At 29.9% G+C, this 22,086-nt stretch overlaps 1 long non-coding RNA gene across 1 annotated transcript; it reads left to right on the plus strand.

The window, feature by feature from the left end:
- The first annotated feature begins 19,274 nt into the window (after positions 1-19,274).
- Positions 19,275-21,031, plus strand: LOC110632092 (uncharacterized). The gene is made up of 2 exons (XR_009141405.1): positions 19,275-19,555; positions 20,792-21,031. It is a non-coding gene; the product is annotated as an uncharacterized LOC110632092 (long non-coding RNA).
- The last annotated feature ends 1,055 nt before the right edge of the window (positions 21,032-22,086 follow it).

The following is a 22,086-nucleotide window of genomic DNA, read 5'->3' on the forward strand; positions in this document are numbered from 1 at the left end:
GCATGGAGACCACCTTAAACAATAGGATGCAGGCACTCGAAGACAGCCTCTAAGAAGCACACACCAAGCTTGACATGATAATTGAGAGGTTCGATGTAGAGGGACCATCATCACCATCAGAGACCTTTTAGAGTTAGGACTTTAGGATAAGTTCTTTCATGTAAAACTTATATGCCTTAGTCCTAAACTATCTTTATAAATCTCTAATCCTAGCTATTTTGTCCAAACTTTCAACTTTTAATGCATAATATGCTTTTTCATAAATTTTTGTGTTACGTCTTAATTTTGCATATTGTGTTGCCATCGAAGACAATGTCAGATTTGAGTTTGGGGGTATAAATGCATTTCATGTATTGCATTCACCTTGCATTGCATTACATCACTTATCTATATCCATATTATACTTGTGTATCAAAAATCTAGAAAATTTTGTAAATTTTGAACTTTTTGAAATGGTTTTTAACTTAGAACTATAACCACAAATATTAACAAGCTAATAATTGGACTCCATGGAATTGAGGAATGAATGTATCTGGATAGGCAAAAGGCTTTAATATGTTGTCTGCGAAAAACTTAATCTCCTTAATGGAGATAGACTAGTTAAACCCCTTCATAGCTGTTAATCTGTCACATTGAACCTGCAAAATTAGGAGAAAATTTTTGAAATACAAACAAATCTAAAAATGGCTTACCAACTCTAGAACATGTCTCTTGGACCTATCAAGGTGAAATCCTAACATATGCTCAACAAAGAGATGATTAAGGCATTCTTTGATATAGCCTTATTAAGCCTTAGCCACCCCTAGTTATAATATATCCCTTGTACCCAAATTGAGCCCATATTTCTACCTTTTTTATTATCTTGTTTACCAATATTTATTTACCTAGCCCCTAGCCTAAATACTAACCATTACCATTTTTTACAAAAGCCTAATGCATAAAGGATAGGTATATCAAGTGCAAAAGAAAATATGAAGAGAGGATGTAAAACGCAAGAAAGAGTGCAAGTGTACAACTGAGATCAAACAAAATTTGACTTTCCAACCCAGCAAAAGCAATAAGTTTGGGAGAGAGGACAAAAAGGGACATATAAAAAAAGGGAAGGGGGGGGGGGAGGAGGGGTCCTACAAGTATCACGAAAGTATGCTTTGCACTATAAAGAACCCTTCTTCCCCACACAAAATCAGCAGAATAAACTTGGTATGCTTAGACCTTTGTACATGAAAACTATCCTCATATTTGCATTCCTTAAAACCCTTTATTGATAACCAAATCATTATCCCTTAACCCCATTACAACCTTTCTAAAGACCTTTTGATCTTTTGAAAGTGTGTGCTACATTAGTGGAGATAGGGAATTGAGATGTGCCTATGGAGTTGGAATTAAATCAAACTCACCAATATTCTTCAAGAGAGGCAAATTTGGGGGAAGTAAGTGTTTTTTAAATCTATCCTGATAAAACAAGTTATTTGTGACGTATTAATAGCCTTGTATAGAGGAATAATTAGTTGAAATACCACAAAGGGGGTGAAGCTTCGAGCAGGCAGCTGTTAAAACCCTTATGCCTTGAAAGAGGGTAGTTGGTATAAAGGAATGAAGGTGTTTAATTATATGCATATTGAATTTGTGGTTATATTTTTGAGTTTTCTCCTAAAATGTGTTCTAAAAAGGTTTTGATTTGCTTAAGGATAAGTAAAAGTTTGAGTTTGGGGGTATTTGATACACCTGTCTTATATAGATGTTTTTAAGCACATTTGTATAGCATTTCAGAGCATTTAGATAGGTAATTTCATACATAATCATCAAATTCATTAACTTTTGTAAATTTCATTACTTTGCACTGAATTATATGTTTTCTGCATATTTTCAGGTGTTTTAAGAAGTTCCAAAGCATAGGAGTAAAGAAGGAAGCTTGAAAAAGCTCAAGAAGAAGAGCATTGTTGCTGATTCACTTTACACGGGTCGTGTAAACATACCATAGGCCCGTGTAACTTACTGCTAAGAGCAAACCAAAGAAGTCAAAGAAGAAACAAAGTACACGGGCCATGTAACATGACCCGTGTAACCTGCTGAGACCCGTGTAAGATTCTACCTGGCAAAGCTTGAAGAATTCCCAGAAGAACACGAGCCGTGTAATTGGACCAGTGTAACCAGCCAAGACCCATGTAATCTTCTGGCCAAATACGAGATGCAGCTTTCAAGTTCCAGTAAGTTACATGACCCTGAGTCGTGTAGTGGCACACGGGTCATGTGACAGCCAATTTCCTGAATAGATTTTAGCCCTAATTTTTACGCTTAGAACAGACTTCTAATGCCTTGGGGACTCTAAAAACCTAACCCTAGGACATTTAATATAAATAGAAGTAGCAGAAAATAGGGAGAGTATTCGAACATCTGAAATCTAATAGCTGACCATTCATACACACATCTTCACATCTTCATCATTCTCTCCAAGCCGTCTTGAAGAATAGTGCATTGGCATCAAGGAGGAGTCCTCAGCCAAAGTTCCACAAGTTCAAAGCTGCAGATCTTCTTCGGTTCTTTTGTTCTACTTCTTTAGGCTGCTCTTATGTTCTTTTATTTTACTTTCATTGTGTCTGCTAAACTCACCATGAGTGAGTAGTTTCTTCATTCTGGAATTAGGAGAGTAACGTTTGTAATCATTATTATGGACAAATATTAAATTTCATCTATTGGATTTGAGTTTTGTTCTTTCATTTAATATTCTGTGCTTTTATTTCATGCTATGTGTCGGTACCCACTTAGACATGATATAAGATATTAATTAAAGAACTGAAAGGTCAAGATTGACATTGGAAAATCAGAATATTAAACTTAGGAAATCTAACCTAGAGATAGGCTGATGACCTTCGTGGAATTCCATAATTGATCATAAATCTTAAAGGATTTTTATTAAGACTAATCACCAATGAAAGTAGGGTTTAGCTCTAATTGAAACACACCTTAGGTGCCTTGAGAGAGAACCTAGGATATCTTAGGATTAATTTCCATCAAAGGAACGATCCCTAATCCAATGAATAAACAAGATTGAATCCATAATAAGGTTAAAGTGTGAAATCTTAATTCTTGAATTATTTTAATAGATTGTTTCATTTTAAGTTCATTATTCTCCTAGTCTTTAGTCCTCAAGATTAATTAGATTCACACTCCCATTATATTCGATAGCCTAGATAGTTATAATTGCTGTGTAACTTAGTACTTGCTAATTAAATTCCCCGTATGATGATACTCTACTCACTACTTTATTACTTATTAGCGATCCATGTACTTGCGGGGTTATAAAACTAGCAAACAATAAACGTTGTGCCAGGGCCTTACTAGGCCTTAGTTGGACTTACTAATCTCATATCATGCATGATCATATCATATACATAAACATCATGAGGAAATCAGAGGGTCGTCTAATATCTATCAAGCATCTATAACAATTTATGCATTTATGAAGCATATTTGTATTCTAGATACATACATACTAATATAACATGAAATGTTGCATGAGAATGATCATATTATGAGATTGTAGATAATTAAGTTCATTATGATTTAATAGGGTTAGTTTTACTCACCTCTTGAAGCCTATTACACACCAAACATGTACCATAGCTTTCTTATTAGCTGTGATTTTTCGAGTCCCTCAAGTCCGATCCTATAAAAGATGGGTCCTTGTGAGTTATTTGAATCTCTATAACTCTATAAATACATCATACTAACAATTCTAGGTCACTTTAATATCTAAAAATAACTTTTAGAGCTTCAAAATGAAAAGAGAGAATAGATAGGTAGAATTGACTTTGGCTGCCAAAGTCCTTTATTCCAATTTTCCCTGAGAAGCAGTAGCTACTTTGTTAGTCAAAAGTCCCTTTTTCAACTGCTGAACTTAGGAAATCTCAGAATTCTAAACACGATTCTATAGCAACCAAGACATGCCAAAGTTTGATTCTTTTATTTCTTAAGCTCAAAACTCAACTTTAACCATCTCCACCACACATATAATAAGTAATTAACCTCTAGTAACTTAAAAACACCACATGCATTCACATTTTATCATACTCAAAAGAATTTCTCAAAATTAACAAAATCATCCTTTACATGCATTGAATCATTCTAACAAATCTAAACTTAAGCTCTAATGCCTAACCATAACATTTAGAAATTGGGAGGAACATGCACCTTTGATCCTAGACAATAGATAGCTAACATCAGAAACCCATGATTGAAAAGAATTTGACTGTTTTAATTAGATTAAGAAAGAATGAAAATAACCAATTTACATTTCACATTCCTTTAACTCAAAATTAAAGAGTTTCTCTTGAATAAATTAATTGAAAACCTCCCTACAACATTTTTTAAAACATGAAATAAGACATGCAACCAAAGGATCTTCAAATTTATTTCAAACAAGTTAAATACCTATGTGACCTTCAACCATTTCTCAACTCCTCACACCCATAAGAAGAAAGAACTCATCATAACAAGTTACCAGATGCACATAAACTAAAAATCTCCACATGCAAGCTCTAACACATCAAATTTAAACAAGAATAAAAGTTGCTTACCTCTCTTAATCTTTAACTCCTCCACACTACCAATCAAAACTCCCTTTGTTTGTGAGGCTCAAATCCTTCTTAACTCTTAATAAGAAAACATTCAATTGATTAAGATCCAAACCAAGAAGACTAAAGAATGAGAGAGAATTGAGATTTGGGTGTTAACCCTATGGGCGGAGAGAAATTTGAAGAATTTTAACTAAATTTTCGTCTGCCTAGGCTTATTTACAACTATATCAAAAAAGGGACTTTTGGCTGCCAAAAGTGCGACTTTCAATAACTGAAAGTCCTTCTGTCCTAAAAGAAAAAAAAATTCATCTTTAGTCTTATGACTCTAGCCTCCATACCCTCTAATACTACACTAAAAGCACTGTTAAGACTCTTATTACCTCACCCATTAATTTATGAAACCCTAGGTTTCACTGTATTTCCCACCAAGGGTGGGAATTCTAATATTGGAACTTGGTGAATGTTACAAAACCCAAGCCCAATAAGCTTTATATGGTTTATAGATGGTGTCCAAAGCGGACTGGATTTATCTTTACCCATTTAAAAAGAAAATGTTATCCTTAAAGATTCATGCTTATACATGCCTTAAAATATGGCTAGATTTAAGGAACTACCTAAAACCATGGATTTCAGCACAGGAGATGTAACATCCTCACTGTAGGCAATTCCGTACGTTCTACTATTTTGGTAATTAAAATCTGTTTGGACAGCTAGAATGTCTAGAACCACACGTAAACTAGAGTGAGGAGTCACAAATAAATTAAATAAAGATCAATTAAGGTTAAAGAAAAATAAAAGAAGTGAAGTACAAATCGGTTAAATAAGCACAAGTCCCGATGATGAGTAACCCTACTAGGAAGTGATTATGAATTCAATTGCTACTCCAAACTCATGCAGAACCTTGTAAGACCCTTAATTAAAATTTAAATGAGATATTATTGTGAATTAAGAAGTCAAGAAAACAAAAAGAAACAAGCACAAATAAGCAAATTAAAAGCTAAGGTGAAAAATGAAATTTAGGACTTATCGGGTATTATGGAAAAGATGAATATAAACCCAGTAAGAGAAAAATTAGATCAATTAAAATTAAAGGTCTAACATTGACCTAAAATGAGAGTAATTAGGTTAATGAGGTAGGACTAATTTAATTAAGTAGGATTATAAAAATTAAATATAATTCTTTACTTAGTCAAATCCATTGATGATGAATGTTCCAATTTGTACAACTTTAACATTCTTATTATTTACAAAATTGCCATCATATAATTTAATTAATATAAATAATAAATAAAGAGATAAAAATCAATCAAAAAGTCATCTTCTTCCTAAAGTTGGTTGGCTACTCTCTCTCACTTGTTTTCCTCTATTAAAGCTTGCAACCAAGCTTGAAACCCTAACATCCTTCCACTAATCCTATAGGAAATTGAGAGAAAAATTGATAGTGAGCTCCAATTTAAAGAAAGCACAAAAGAAATTCAAGAAATTTAGAAGTTTTAGTGAAGAGGAAGTATTGATCAAATAAGGTAAGCCATGTTCTAATCTTAGTTAATGGTGATTTCATGGTATTTAAGTTTGATTGTGAAGTTTTCATTGAATTGATTGAAATCTTAGTTGTAATTGAAGAGGGGAATTTCGGTTGGGTGAACTCAAGTTGGAAGAGCAAACTTTTGGCTGATTGGAAGGTTGATTGAAGCTTATGCACAAGGTTAGTGTTATAGAAACTCATGAATTTGAAGTTTATGGTAAATTAAATTAGGGTTTCAATTGAATTAGGGTTTTTATTGCTTGTGACCTATTTACTGAAATTGAGTATATATTATGGCTATTGGATGTGTAAATGTTGTGATATGATAATGAAATGGCAAAACAATTGAAAGAATGTGATGTTGTGTAATGGGACTGGTCCTAGACAGCTTGAGTCCAGTGACTTCAAATGCTTATAACTTGAGTTACACAACTCTAATTTTTGTGGAACCAATGCCAAATTAAAGTGGAAACCCATACCTACAACTTTTGTGTTTTGACCTAGATCAAATTCCTAGGGTAACTAGGTTAAATTGTAAAGGAAGTTAGAGTTACTGAACTAGAATTTCCTATGATTTCAGTAAATTGCCCTGTGACCTCCGTGTAGTTATCAGGGCATAACTTTCATTGTATAAATCCAATTCAGATGATTCAAAATGATTTGGAAACCTAAGACATAGGCCTAAAACTTTGTTTCAGAGACTTTGTCCAAATTCTGGGTGTAAGACACTTCAATATTGAGTGCAAAACTGACCCGAAGACTTGGAAACCTGGAAATCACAAGATACTGCATCCTTGAACCAGGGTTTGGAAATTTAGCCAAAACTCACCCTAAAAAACCCCAAATTGAGTGATTTTTGAACCTGTACAACCCTGAGATACAGGGGAACAATTCATATGAGAACATGAAGTCAAATTGTGATTGTAACTTATGCAAAATGGCTTTATAAAGTAGTTCTAAAAACCTGCCCTGTTCTGGAATGCCCTAAGCCTAAAATTGGTCACTGGACCAGTTTTGGTAAAATGGCTATAACTTGAGTTACACATATGCAAATTGAATGATTCCAAAGACAAAATAAACAGAAGACATAAACCTACAAATTTTATGAAGAAAGTATGGCCAAATTGTTACTGCATCCTGGCCAAATCTATTAGAGAAATTAAAGTACCAAATCTGAAGCTTATGAACTATCCATAAAATGGCTTGAAATGTAAATTGTACTTAATGCAAATGGCTTGATGAACATATGTAACATGTGAAAATGTGATTGGGACCTATGTTCCCACTATGATTGAGATGATAATGCCATGATGAAAAAATGATGAGGAATGATGAAGCAATATGAACATTGAAATGCTAATGATAATAAACAAGCCCAAGGATACCTAGACAGTAGTGTAAGTGTTGAATAGATTGGCATGCCAAGAAGGGATGAGATTAGCAATATTACACTCGGCTTCTATGCTAGGATATGATGGGCAGGCACCGAGTGTCCGATATGGTTACTCCTTATTGATGAGGACTTGAATAATCACGGGCAGGCACTGAGTGTCCAATGTGATTATTCCTATGGCTTTATGGCCGATATTACATACCCGGTAGGCACCGAGTGTCCGAGGGTATGATGGCCAGCAGGCACTGAGTGTCCAATGCCAGTATACCCACGTATCTAGTCTTAACAGTCTGTTAGAGGTTACTTTAGGCACTGAAAGTAAGCAAGAAAGTTGAACAACAAAGTAAAGAAAAGTAAAGATACTCTAAAAGAAACGATTCCTGTAACACCCCTATTTGCATAGCCTAGTATATTTTAATGTTCCGGTGACCGGTATCGGTTCGGACAATTTAGGGGATTAGAATCACATCTAAGACAACTAGATAAGCCCTGAATACAAATAATTAGTAATTGCCAAATAATTAAGTATGAAGAAGAAAAACAAACCATAAAAAGTTAAATGAGCCAGGAGTCACAGCGGTGGATGACCTTCTCGGGAAATGACTGCGAGGTCAGACTTAAATTTCGAACAGAAAAATGTGACGTCGCGGCCCTTAGGACTATTGTGAACACAGTGGAAAAGAGAATATCACAAAAAAGAGTTGTTAAGTAGGTCAAATAATTAGGTTAGAGATCCGAAAGAATATCAAATAACTTGCAAACCGGATTGAACCGGCGAGGGGCGATTCAGTCAATTCACCTCTAGAGCTGACTCCTGACCTAACTGTCAAATAAAATTGGAGAAAAGGAAATTTCGTGATCAAGAATTAAATTAAAGAACTAATGGAAAAATAAATCCAAAAGAAAAAGAAAATTGAAAAAAGTTTATGTACATCATGCTTACCTCATTGGATGACATCATCACGATGTCAAAATTCTTTTTAATTTCCCTACCATAATTGACCAAGTCAATTAAGAAAAAAAAATACACATAAAATAACTAAAAAAGAAAAGAAAAACTATTTTTAGTCTTCTTCTTCTTCATTGCCGCCCCACCTCTCTCACTAGCCACCATTGTTACACCATGAAGCTTGAATCCAAGCTTTAAAACAATCACCTAACCCTACTTTGACCTCAAACTAGTCTACCAAAACTTGTTAGTTCAACTTGAGAAAGATTTTGAAGAAGGAAAGAAAGGGAGAAATTGAAGGAAGGGAAGAATTGAAAATTCTAGTGGAGGTAAGCACTTGTACTTGGAAATTTAAGTTTATTTGTTGTGTTTATGACTCAATTAACTTAGATCTTAACTTAAAATCAAAAGAAAATAATTGTTGAGGGACCAAAAGAGAATTTTGTTCAACCTTAGTTAGGGTTTGATATGAATGATTTTGAGGTGTTTGAATGGTTGTTTAGGTTGAGTTGTATATGTAAAGTGTGGATATATGTTTTGAATGCATTAGATTTGAATTCTATGTAATTAGGGTTTTGAGCATTTTGAAAATTGGAGAAAAAGTTGAGAATTCATCAATTGATATAGTTGACCTTATTTGAGTTGAGAAATGGTCAAATGTGATCATTTGTGGTGTGTGTGAATTGTTAGAAATAAGTTTCAATTCGGATTGGTTAGGGTCATTATGTAGACAGCTTGACCTAAGTCCTTTTTAGGGACCAAAACTGAAAATTTACCAACCCAATTTGTGTGAGGCCAATTGGGAATGAAACTAGACACAAAATGGACCATTTTTCATTTAGGAATCATGCCCAGAAAATGACCATAACTTAGTGACCAATTAGGCTAAATCCGGAGTAGGGCACACTGACCTGTACAAAAATAACCAAATGAATAGTAGTTACGTAAATGACCATAACTTAGATTAGGAAGGTCCAAATGACCTGAATTTTATACGATAGAAACCTGAGACATAGCCCTACAACTTTCATGAAGAAAACAAACTCAAAATTTGACCATAACCTATCTGAAAAACCACCTGTAGTCAACACACCAAAAACTGCCAATATCCAAAAAATGTCCAGAAATCTGGGTAATGCCAAATCTGGCCAGCCTTAGGAAAATAGGCATAACTTAGGCTACAAAACTCTAAATGGAGTGATTCAAAAAGGGAATTAAAGCTAAGACAATAAGGAATAATTTGATGAAGAAAACTTAGCCAAATTTCAACAGCAACTTGACCAATAGAACAGTAGAAAACAGGGGACCAAAACTGAAAAATTGTAATTTCTCTTAGGAGACTTAGAAATTGAATTGGCAATCAATGCCAACATAATTGACACCCAAAATATAGTATATGGGTGCAATTAGAACTAATAAACCTATTAAGTATAGAAAAGTCAACATTTTGACTTGAATAGTGCCATAAATAGTGCCACCATACACAAAAATGTGAAAGATCCGAAATTTATAAATCGTAATAGGTAGGATAAGTCTGCAAAGAAATTGTTGGAATTTAAGTACTAGAAATGGATGCTGAAGCACTTTAAATTTATATGTTTCAATTAGAAAGGAATCTTCGAAGTAGAAACGAAAGTTTGAGTAAATTAAGTTGACAAAAGAGGTTTATGCACAACTAGTTTTTAATTGAATTTGTTTTGAATATTTTGCGTAAGTAAATGATTTTATTTTCTCTCATGCACTATGTTTATTAATTATGGGATTTATTTTAATGATTATTGAAATTGGTATAACAAGCATGAGTCTAGTTTTGTAAAATATTATTTCAATAATTGTTGAATATTATTTTGGACTGGATAAATTATGTTTAGAAAATTGCGTTGGAATTATGTTTTGAATTGTGACAGGCAATTTGCATGAGTAAACAAAATTTTGTTTTCGATTGTGATGAGCATAAAAAAATTATGGAATATTGGAATTGATCTTAAATTAATATTATGTTATTTATGTTCACAAAAAGGATAAAGAAATGCATGATATTGTTTTATATCTCACTATAGATGCTTAATTCGGTTATCACCCATCTCTCTCATTTGTTGAGGAGACAATGGAGTTAGCTTTGTTTTGTTTTGAATACCATGGTATGTGCACAGGCTTAGATAAGACCCAGTAGATATCAGACTGAAATTTTGAAACAGATCAATAGTAGGGATTGTTGTCACCTGAGCATACCACTTTGGTAGGGTTCACAGTTCCAAACCAATGTATATTTTGCATATTATAATTAAATGTAAAGCCTGTAATTAAATTTTGAGTTTGTATAAAAATTATGTAAATTATATACATTCTGTAAATTAATGAAATGAGATAATTTCATGTATAGAATGAATATGAATGATATAGAAACATGATTTATGATATGGAATAGTAATGAAATTTGAGATCGTGATATGGAATCTTTGCACAAGTAAATATTTTAACAGGGAAAATGTTAATAAAACAGGGGAGACTCTTGCAATTTCTCCAAAAGAAAAATGAAAAATTTCTGAACTGAATTATAACATACTAAATGTGACGAGGAAATGAACTAAAGTAAGACTAGCTGCTCCATCACAGGATGTGGCATTCTTTTATTCGGCTACACTGTAGATCGAGTAAGGGGGTATTACAGGAGAGCTTTCCTAATTAATCTAAATCCTGTCCTAGCACGGAAGAGAAGTCTAAGACTCTACAACAACCATATGGGACGTTTGGATTGCTATTAGTGGCTTTAGTTGACTTTCTTTTAAGTTTCCCTACTTATTCAAGGTTTATTTATTAGTTTATGTTTATCTATTACAAGTTTATGTTTAATTTGTGTTGGAAAAAGGTAGTTTATGTAGGATTTATTTTCTTTTCTTAGTAGGACTATGTTTTGTTTGAGTGCCTATAAATAGGCCTCTCCTTTGTATTTTTCGAATGGTTGGTGTTTATTTTCATTAATAGAGTGTTATTTTTTATTTTCTCTTTTTATCATTTTTATGTGTGGTGAAGATCTCTTTAGACTTATCAATCTTCTTGATTATGGCGTCTTTTGCATAACTTATCACATTTCTTAGCTAAGATTGTGCAACGTCTTCCACAGTGTTGTTTTTTCTTTATGGCAATCATTCTTATCAAAGGAGTTGCTTCACTATTAGCGATATCTCTATTCTACCTTTCTTTGTGTTTTTTTTTTTCCTTTCTTTTGAGTTTATGTTCTCTAAATCATAAAAGTCATAAAAAGAATGACTCTTATTTGGTTTGTTACTAGATTCCTTAGTTTCAAAGTGTTCAGTTTCAATTCATTTGTTTTCTCTTTGGTGTATTCAAAGTTATCTTCTTATAATTAGCTTTGTTCAATTTTGTTGGTTTTGTATTTCCTTTGTAGCATGTGCTTTCCTACTTTAAATTGCTCAATTTGTTCTTTTTAGCTTGTCTAATCATTACTTTAGACCTTGTTTCGTTCATATTTCGCTAAATCCTAATTATGTCTTTACTACCAAAATAACCTTTTATCTTTAGTATCCTTTAGGCACATTAGGAAGTGTGATAAGATAAAATGACGTGAAAGGAAGTAGTATCAAAGGATTTACAAAGTTTTTAGATATTGATGCATACTTTATGTCTAATAGAGTTAAATGGCCAAAAAAGATCCATATAGCCTATCTCAACTAGTTTGGAATTAAAGCTTAATTGTTATTGTTAATAATAAAAATTCTAAACATTATTTTTTTTTTTAATTTATCCTATTAATGTAAAAATAGAGGAAGATTTTGAAAGAAATGTGATAAGAAAGGAGCAAAAGGTTGTTAATTTTCTATTTGACCTGTTCATTTGTGACTTCATTATGTATGATCTTAGTTTGCATCGATTGTTTTTTCACTTTTTTTTTAATTTTCTTTGACAATTAAATCCATAGTTATTGCATCTAAATGATTTTCCTTGATTTTAGTTTCTTCTAATTTAGTCGGTACTTCGTGACCATGAACTTCTGATATAGATTCAATGACTTTCTTCACTTATCTCAACCTTGAGATTAGAGGTTTTCTCAAATGGCCCTTTTCTAATTATGAGATTTTCCCACTTTTTGGTGGATGTTTTGCATTTCTTATCTCATTTCTTGGTTTAGACTACAATTTTAAATGTTCACCCCCCTCTAATTTTTTTTCCCTCTCATGTTGCAACTGCATGGAACATCATCTTTGTAAATATAAACATGGAATAAAAGCTTTGAAGGTTGAATTTTACTCCAAAACTTATGAGGGTCCCTGAAATTTTTACTTCATTTGTTGCATAACCATTAATGTCCTTGAAATTGAAATGAATGTTGTATCCATTCACCAATGATTGCCATAGGATTCTGCACATTGCAATGCAAAACTAATTCAATTGTAGGTGACGTGTTGTGAATGATGTATCTAAACCTCTAATTCATGTATGTGTATTAAATGATAAGATTATTGGGGGAGAAACATTCATGAAGAAACTAATGATCATAATTCATCATCTTTGAAATACCAAATATCCTAAGAGGAGAGTAGATAGGAATTTAATAACTTAGATGGTAATATAATTTGATACAATAATAGCATCTAGAGACATGAATTGCTCAAAACTTAAAAGCCATAACAAACAAAAAGATGAAGTCAATGAAATAGCCCTTTGTTCATCTTCTTCCATGCTCTTAGTGTTGGTTGAAATGCCATTCTCCTGTTCTTTGGAATGCAATCGATCTATTGATGTTTGATTTTGCTCCTTTGATGTCTTTACTAGTAGAGACTAATTCGAAATAATTTCATCTTCTATTGCTTATTATGGTCTTCAAAACTGAACTTGAGTGCTAATTTGGAAACTTCTTCAATTCTTTCTTTAGTATCCAGACTTGAGTGTTAATTCTCTCTACAATAAGAAGAAGATGATGACGTGAAAAGAAAGTGAGGCCTATAATTACAATAAAAGTAATTGTTAATTAAATATTTAATGTTGCGTAGTAAGACTTGACAGAAAAAGACGAAAAATTATAGTTTATTAATAGAGTGAAATCTCAAGTAATACTTTATCACAAAGAATATTATAAATCTTAAAATAAAAAAATAATAAAACCATAAACAACTTTTTTATAATTTTTCTAAAATTAAAATAAAAAATAGAAAAAAAAGAAGGCGAAAGCTGAAAGCACATGGGTGTTTGTCTGCTAGATGTGGAAAATTGTCTCAGTTTTTATTTTTTGAACCTCACAATATTTATTTAACGGTATATTGAAAAGCAAGGCAATGCGGAGACTTAAGAAACGGGATAATAATTTTTAATAAAATAATTGACAATAATAATGATTACCCACCATTTTTAACATTTTTTTTTAATTCACAAGTAAATCACCTAACCATCTTCCTCCCTCATTATTATAAAAAATATTAATTTTTTGTATGTATTATCAATTACTGTTTTAATTTTTTTAAATTAAAAAAATTCATTAATCACTATCAACAATCCGGTGATTGGACCATAGCCGCATCAGACAATAACAGTTTCCTTTCCTTTTCTCCGATACCCGGTAAAAGCCTACCCTGAATTAATTTAAGATATAATTAGAGGTGTGCAAATGATCGGTTCGATTCTAAATAAAACTGAATCGATAAAATTAAAATTTAAAAATAAAAAAATTTTAAAAATCGAATCAAACAGATTAATAAGAGAAAATTAAATCGAATCAAACCGATAAATATAAGTTCGGTTTGATTTTAAATCGATCAAAGTGAAATTTATAAATTGAGCATTCAATTTTTAACTGGGTTCGATTCGATTTTAAACCCATCGAACCTAAATCTTAGGGTTCGGTTCAATTTTTTTTATTTCCTTGATATATGTATATTAATAATTTCAGTTCAGTTTGGTTTTTTTATTTTTTATGAAAATAACCGAACCGAACCGATTAACCGAAATTATTAAAATTATAAACTGAATAGAACCGATTAATTGAAATTATCAAAATTATAAATCGAACCGAACAGATTGAATTTTAAAACCGAACTTATTGAACTGAACTTATTGAACCGAATTGACTCGATTCGGTTCAATTTTTCAGTTTAAACTGAAAATTGCTCTCTTCTAGATGTAATACTTATCTGACAAAATTAAATTGATGAAGTCATTAAAATATTAAAACAATAAAATAAAATTTTTAAGTTAATTTTTATAATATTTTTATAATATTTTTATAAAAAAATTATTTTTAGTCTTTAAATTAAATAGCGTAACTACTTAATGCTTTAAGGGCCTGTAGCCCTAAAAGGTTTTTAAAATTAAATTTCACCCATAAATTTTTATATTTTTTATTAAAAATTATTGTTTATCCAGATACTAAAATTACTATTGTCCAAATTTCACGATAATTGTTCAGGAATGTATTAGTAAAGCTAATTCCAAAAGAATAATTTACTAATTATGAAAAGTTTCACAATAATTTTCATTCAGTCCAAGCTTTTGAATCCACTTTCTATAAAATAAGAAAATAAAACTGTTAAGATAGTATTTAAGACTTCAAATAATGCATTCAGTTTTTTAGCAATACCAGCCATCTTTCATTCTTGTATGGTTGTCCATGTACAAGAAAAGTATGATGAGATCCCTATTGTCTCGTTTAATTCCAATGGATTTTCAGTCTATGCAGAAAAAATAAATAGACACTTTATATGGAATGTTTTTGAATCTGATAGATATGATAAAGGATGTGGATGCGAATACGAATTTGATGATGACGATGATTATTCCACCTCGAGAACAAGAAAGTCCAGAAAAAAGCATTCCTCCTTGTGCAAACATTTTACGCCTATAAGGTATTCCTCTCCAGACTCTAACCCATGGATAGGAATACACAAGGAGACTGTTCAGAGAAAGCCACTACTAATTTATAAACTAGCTCTAGAAATACTCAGAAAAGAAGGGATAAAAGAGACTCATTTGGTCTCTCCCCCTCCTCCTTCGGCTCTTTTTCTTATTTCTCCTTGCATGATGTCTTTTCGAGGAAAATACAAAGAAAGTTCTAAACCGACCAAACCCCCCCCCCCCCCCCCAACATAAGGTGGATCCCCCCTTTCCAAGGAAAATACAAAGAAAGTCCTCCCCCCAATACAACCTAAGGTAGATCCCTTTCAAAAAATGGCTTCTCGTCTATTTGTTCAACCTTTTATGGTTGAACTAGAACGACAATATTTTTAAAAATTTTAGTATAAAATTACTGTTTATCCTTTTAATATTTTCATATTTTTTTTAACCTTTGCACTTTTATATACATTTTATTCATAATTATTATATTATTTCATTTCGATGTCTTAAATTTTATATATTATTTCAATCTCTATATTTTTATCAAAATTTCATTTATTTTTTTTTAATTTTCATTTTTGGCCACTCAAATATAAATTTCTAATTTGGCCCTGCTCAAACTGCAACGCCAAACTGCATTTGGTGTATACATGTTTTGCTTAATAATTATGTGAAATTTATTCTTTTTATTTCATAAAAAACATACTGTTTTATGAGTAAAAGAATACGTATTAATTAAGAATATTCTAAAATTTCCTACCAGCCTTCAAATTTTATATTTTTAAATATTAATCTCCAAATTTCAATTTGACAATATGGATCTTTTACTTTTTACTATTGAGTTGTTTAAAAAAAAGTAATAAAAAAATATTAAATTGACTAACAATATCAAAAGAAATTCAGAAACTCATTTTTCAAAATTTTATCTATTACGCATTCGAAATTCAATTTGATGTTATTGAGCTTTTGTTTTTTAAATTATAATAAAATTAACATTTCAAATACACATATATTTACTTAATATAAACATTTATTGTTGTCTTTATACATGGCAAATAAAAATTTAAATATAACACTAATTTGAGATTTTTTTAATTTTCTATAATTTTAGCACATCCTTTAAATTAGATATATTATATGAAGATGATATTCACATATTTCACAGAGTTTAATTACATAATATTGAATTTTATAAAATTTAATTGAATTAAATTAAAATATAAGAACTCTATTAACTTTGATGATAAAATTAAAGAATTAATTTAAACTTTTAATATTTTTATTTACCATTTTTAAAAATTTAATCCGAATTGTGGAAATATGTTTATTATTATTATTATTATTATTATTATTATTATTATTATTATTATGGTTAATCCGAAGTTGATAATTAATAAAATTTTACTATCAATTAACGAAATAATTATTAATTATCAACTATAAATTATATCATGCAATTAAACCAACAATATCATAAGAATTTGTTAAGTGTTACTGTTGAAGTTACCATTAAAAAAATATATTTTTAAATATATTAATTAAAAAATATTAAAAATTAATTTAAATTTAAATTTAATAAATTTTAAACACAATACCTCAAAATAACAAAATAATTTATTCTTAAATTGCTCCCCCAGCTGTATCTAAATGACGTTTCCATGATACAGCCAAATGGAATCTAACATAAACAAATTATATATATATATATATATATATATATATATATATATATATAGAGAGAGAGAGAGAGAGAGAGAGAGAGAGAGAGAGAGAGAGATCACCGGGGCTAGTCATTTCAATTCTTTTAAATGGGGTGGGTACGGTAGGTGATGTAGTTGAACGTGCAGATAAGACATGACGGGGAGAGGAAGGAATATAACTGCCACATAATTTTTATTTAATAATAATAAAATTGTATTCGAATTATATGAAATCTCCAACTTCAATTTTAATTGAATAAATTTTTTTCTCTTTTTTTATATTCAATTTTATATATTATTTAACCAATAATCTTTGCATTGCACGAATTTAAAAAATTTGGTGATAAATTTATTTTAAAAATTTATTAATGATTTTATGAATTTGAAATAATGAAAAACTTTATTTTTTTAAAATTTTAAATTACATTTGTAAAGAGGGGATTGAAATTTATATATAAATTAAGTTCATTAAATATTAATTTTGTTTTATTAAAGAACAATAAAAGAGAGATATAAAATAAATATTAAGTTTATACCAAATAATAATCAATATGTAAGAAAATTTTCAATATGTAATAATTAAAAATAAAATAAAAGATAAATTCTTTAAAAATTAACTCATTTGGATGAGATATAGATGAATAAGCTCAAAATAGAATTAATTATTAAAATAATATAAAATTAAAAAATTATTTTAAATAATGTAAATTTAAAATTATTTAAAAAAATAATATTTGCTATAAAAAATATCAATTGAAAAACAAGTTTTCTGAGTACACATCGAAACATGAAAATACTATTTGAGTAAGCATGTTAAGACAGTCTAAGCAGAAAATTGAACTTTGTAAAAATTTAATTTAATTAATTTTTTTATTAATTTTAATATTTAAAATAATAAATTTAATTTTTTTAATTTAAAAATTTTTCATTTAAAAAAAAATAAAATTTATATATGTTTGTGTAAGAAAATTTTTTTCTTATAAACAATTTATTTTAAATGAATCTTTTATATCAATTTTGAGATAAAAAGAATTTCTAACAGTTATTTTATTTTATTTTTATTAGTTAAAATTTTATTTTATTCATAATTAGATTTTAATATAACAATAAAAAAATGAAATAATTAATACAAAATAACCATAAAAATAAGCTTGGTCCATGCTAATTCAATGTTAATATCATCCACAAATTTAATATTTGTTAGTATTGCTAATATAGATTAATTACAAAATTGTTTGTTTTTGTTATAAAATTTTTTATTCTAACTTGGATTTTTGATTTTGCAGTAATATAATGTAAATTATTTATTTATTATTATAAAAGATAACTTAGATAATATACATGGAAAATAATTAAGAAAAATTATTTGATATTTGTATAACTTTATCATGTAAATTTATTAAATTATTTTTTTCGGCTTTTAATGTTTTACATATAATTTTTGGTAATTTTTGAAAAATGAAAAATTAGGAAAATTTTAATTAGTTATAACTACTGCAGCTATGAATCAGAAAATAAAAATAAAGAGATTATATAAAAATGAATATCTAATACATATGATTAAAAATCAGATGATTGAATTAATTAATTAATTAATCAATTACATATATATATATATATATATATATATATATATATATATATATATATATATATATACTCAGGATAATTATAAATCTAAAATAAATATATTTAAATAATAAAAAACTGAAATATACTAAGACAAAAACTCTCTTCTCAAAAATTTTTTTTAATTGGTTTCTTTTAAGCAAATATTACTTTTATAAATAATTTTTTATTTTATATTATTTTAATAATTAACCTCCACAGCATAAAACATAAAAATTAAAGAGAAATAACAATTTAAATATAAGATATAAAGCAGAAAGCGCAAATAAAATAAAAGAAGAAGAAACCATATGCTTGAGATGGACAAGGCTTTATTCTGGTGTGATAAGAATTAAGAAAGTTGGGCTAAGTGGAAGATTCCATATTAATCCGTTAACTTCTTGGGCGTCTTTTTCTTATTAGATAAGAGCATTAAGTGGGCCTTGCTTCTTTTTGAGATGAGAACACAAATAAACCCAACAAAGAGAATCTCTACATGGAAGAATACTTTGAGCTTGAGCTTGAGCTTGGCTAATCCATATGTCCCTTTGACCGTTTGTCTTTTTGATATATATATATATATATATATATATATATATAACCTCAATCTTTGAAGAAACATTAAATATGATTATTATTTGAATGTAAATATAATTTTATAAAGTAAAGAGGGACAGCTGGCAGCCCCTTCTCTAGAATTATAAAAAAAAGAAGAAAAGAAATGGAGAGTAGAAGAATCGGGAAAGAGAAAAGGAAAGGAAAAAGAGAGAAAGAGATAAGGAGAAGAAGAAGAAGGGAAGGAGGGAGATGGTGGCTGGATTTTTGAGATTTCTTTGGCAAAGATGAAGGCTGGCAAAGGAAAAAGAGGGAGAGTGGTCTGAAAACCAAGAAATTAGAGAGAGAAAGGGAGGAAGATGATGAATAGGAGCAGGGGCAACAACTTTGTCTTCTATCCAGGTGAGTTTGGTACATCTTTCATTGTTGATTTTTGGATATGTTTGAGATTTATATGTATAGAAGTTATTGTTAAAATTTGATAAATTTTCAATAGTTAGATTTTGAGAAATAAATTGTTGAATATAGGCTATCTGCATTTAAAATTCTGAATTTTGGCTACTGAAATTTGAGGAAAATAAATAGTTATGATGCTTAGAAAATTATAAAATTTGGTAGAGAAGATTTAGGATGTTGGGGCTGTTGTGGTAAAATTTGGTAAATTTTAAACTTGTGGTTTGTAAGATATAAATTATTTTGTATGAATTGTCTGACTAAGAGCTATTATGAAAAATTCAGAATTTAAAGGGTTTGATATATATTTTGATATCTCATGATGTAGAGATAATTTGATGCTAAAATTTTTACTGATATTGTATTTGGATGTCTTGAATATATGGTAAAAATTTAAAATTTATTTGACAGTTAGAATATTTTATATAAATTTGAATGAACAAATTACCAATTTTGGTATTAAGGATTGCGTTAAGTTGAATATATTATTTTGATCGAACGAAAATTGAATATGTTATTTTGATGGAACGAAAATTATTTTGAGATAGTATATGGCGTTTAATGAATTTTTAAGTCATTGTGAAATATTTTTAGGAAATAAATATAAATGTTTAGTTAGATTTTTGATGATATAGATATAATGCGGAATATTTTAATTTAGATTTGAGTATGAAGTGTTGGAATTAATAATTGTATGAAGATATAGGTTGGAAATTTGTGTAAGTTGATACAATTATTGAATAATGGATTTGAGTTTTGTGACAGGAAATTTAGTCCAATTTTAAGAGAGAATGTTGTTGAATATTCATTAGAAATTTAATATGGAATTGAAGTTTTATTGATTAACTTGATTATAATTATACCATGATATTTTAGTAAGAGCTTTTGAGATTGTGGTTTTAATTGGACTATAGAGAAGTTCAAAACCGAGCTAGAGATTAAAGTTTTGGACATAGCTTAGGATGCTTGTAGGCCCCAAATGGGCATTGTGTTGTGTTGTGTTCTATTGTGGATTTGAGGCCTTTGGATTGTTGAGATATAAATGAAAATTTTCTTACAGGGAGGTTAAGTCTTAGATATATGAGAAACTCTGCTGAATTTTCGATGCTAACCTAGAAAGTTTTTTGTTTCTTTAATTAATTATTGTTGGCCTATTATTGATAGTTATTTGGTATGTTTGCTTAGGTGATTCAAATCAATAATTTTCTCATTCCAAGCAGAACCAATAAGCAGTGGGTTGCATCGTGAGTTTGATATTGATTTTATTTGTAATTTCAATATTATTAATTTATATTCAAGGCATGCTCATCCATTCACTTATATGTATGTATATAATTAGTTAAATGCTAGGCACGCTCCTTTGCTGCATATGTTATTGAATTATTTGTGGATGTTACCTTAAGATAACTTGAAGCTTTATGTGTGTGTGTTGGCGTGAGTATGGTGTGGATATGAATATAGGTAGGATGGTTATTTGCGGCTGGCGCTTGACTCGCTAGAACTCGATTCTTATAAATTGATAAGTTGGAGTGAGCACGACTTTGAGTTAATCTCGCTAGCCTTCGCACTTGAATTATTAAGTGAAAGTTCAGTTTGAGTTGACCTCACTGGTAGGTATTAGATTAATAAAGTTATATAAAGGATCAGCTCTTATATGTATATTGATGTATCACATGGGTGCGTGCGTGCTCCAAGTAATCTTTTGTGTGAATATTGATTGAATTATTTGAACTATGTAAACGTGTTGCATTTTATACATAAGAACGCATTCGATTTAGATAGTTATAGAAATTATATTTAAAATCAATATCTTACTCTCTGACTTGAATGCTCAGTCCTGTTCAACTATTTTTCCTCAGGTGATAGATGGCTTTAGTTTTAATATTTATACAAATATATAATATGTTGATTTATTATCTATTCTATTTCTAATTAATAAAATATATATTTTTTTCATTTCTATTAAAAAAAAAGCGAAGGCTAGATGTTGATTTGGTGGATTGTGGATAGAAATATTAAAGGTTTTGTCCAACACAGTAAGCCTAATATCTTCATTCATTAACTCAACTCAACTCAACTCAACTAAGCCTTTATCCCAAAAATTTGGGGTCGGCTATATGGATTCGCTTTTTCCACTCTGAACGATTTTGGGTTAAATCCTCAGAAATGTGTAATGCTTCTAAGTCATGTTGTACTACTCTCCTCCAAGTCAATTTAGGTCTACCCCTTTTTTTCTTTCTATCCTCTAACCTAATGTGCTCTACTTGTCTAACTGGAGCCTCCGTATGTCTACGCTTCACATGACCAAACCACCTCAATCTCCCTTCTCTCAACTTATCTTCAATTGGCACCACTCCTACCTTTTCTCTAATACTTTCATTACGGACTTTATCTAGTCTAGTATGGCCACTCATCCACCTTAACATTCTCATCTCTGCAACTCTTATCTTAGATGCATACGACTCTTTCAGTGCCCAACA

The sequence above is a fragment of the Hevea brasiliensis genome, chromosome 11 (genome assembly GCF_030052815.1).
Source record: "Hevea brasiliensis isolate MT/VB/25A 57/8 chromosome 11, ASM3005281v1, whole genome shotgun sequence".
Lineage (NCBI taxonomy): Eukaryota > Viridiplantae > Streptophyta > Magnoliopsida > Malpighiales > Euphorbiaceae > Hevea > Hevea brasiliensis.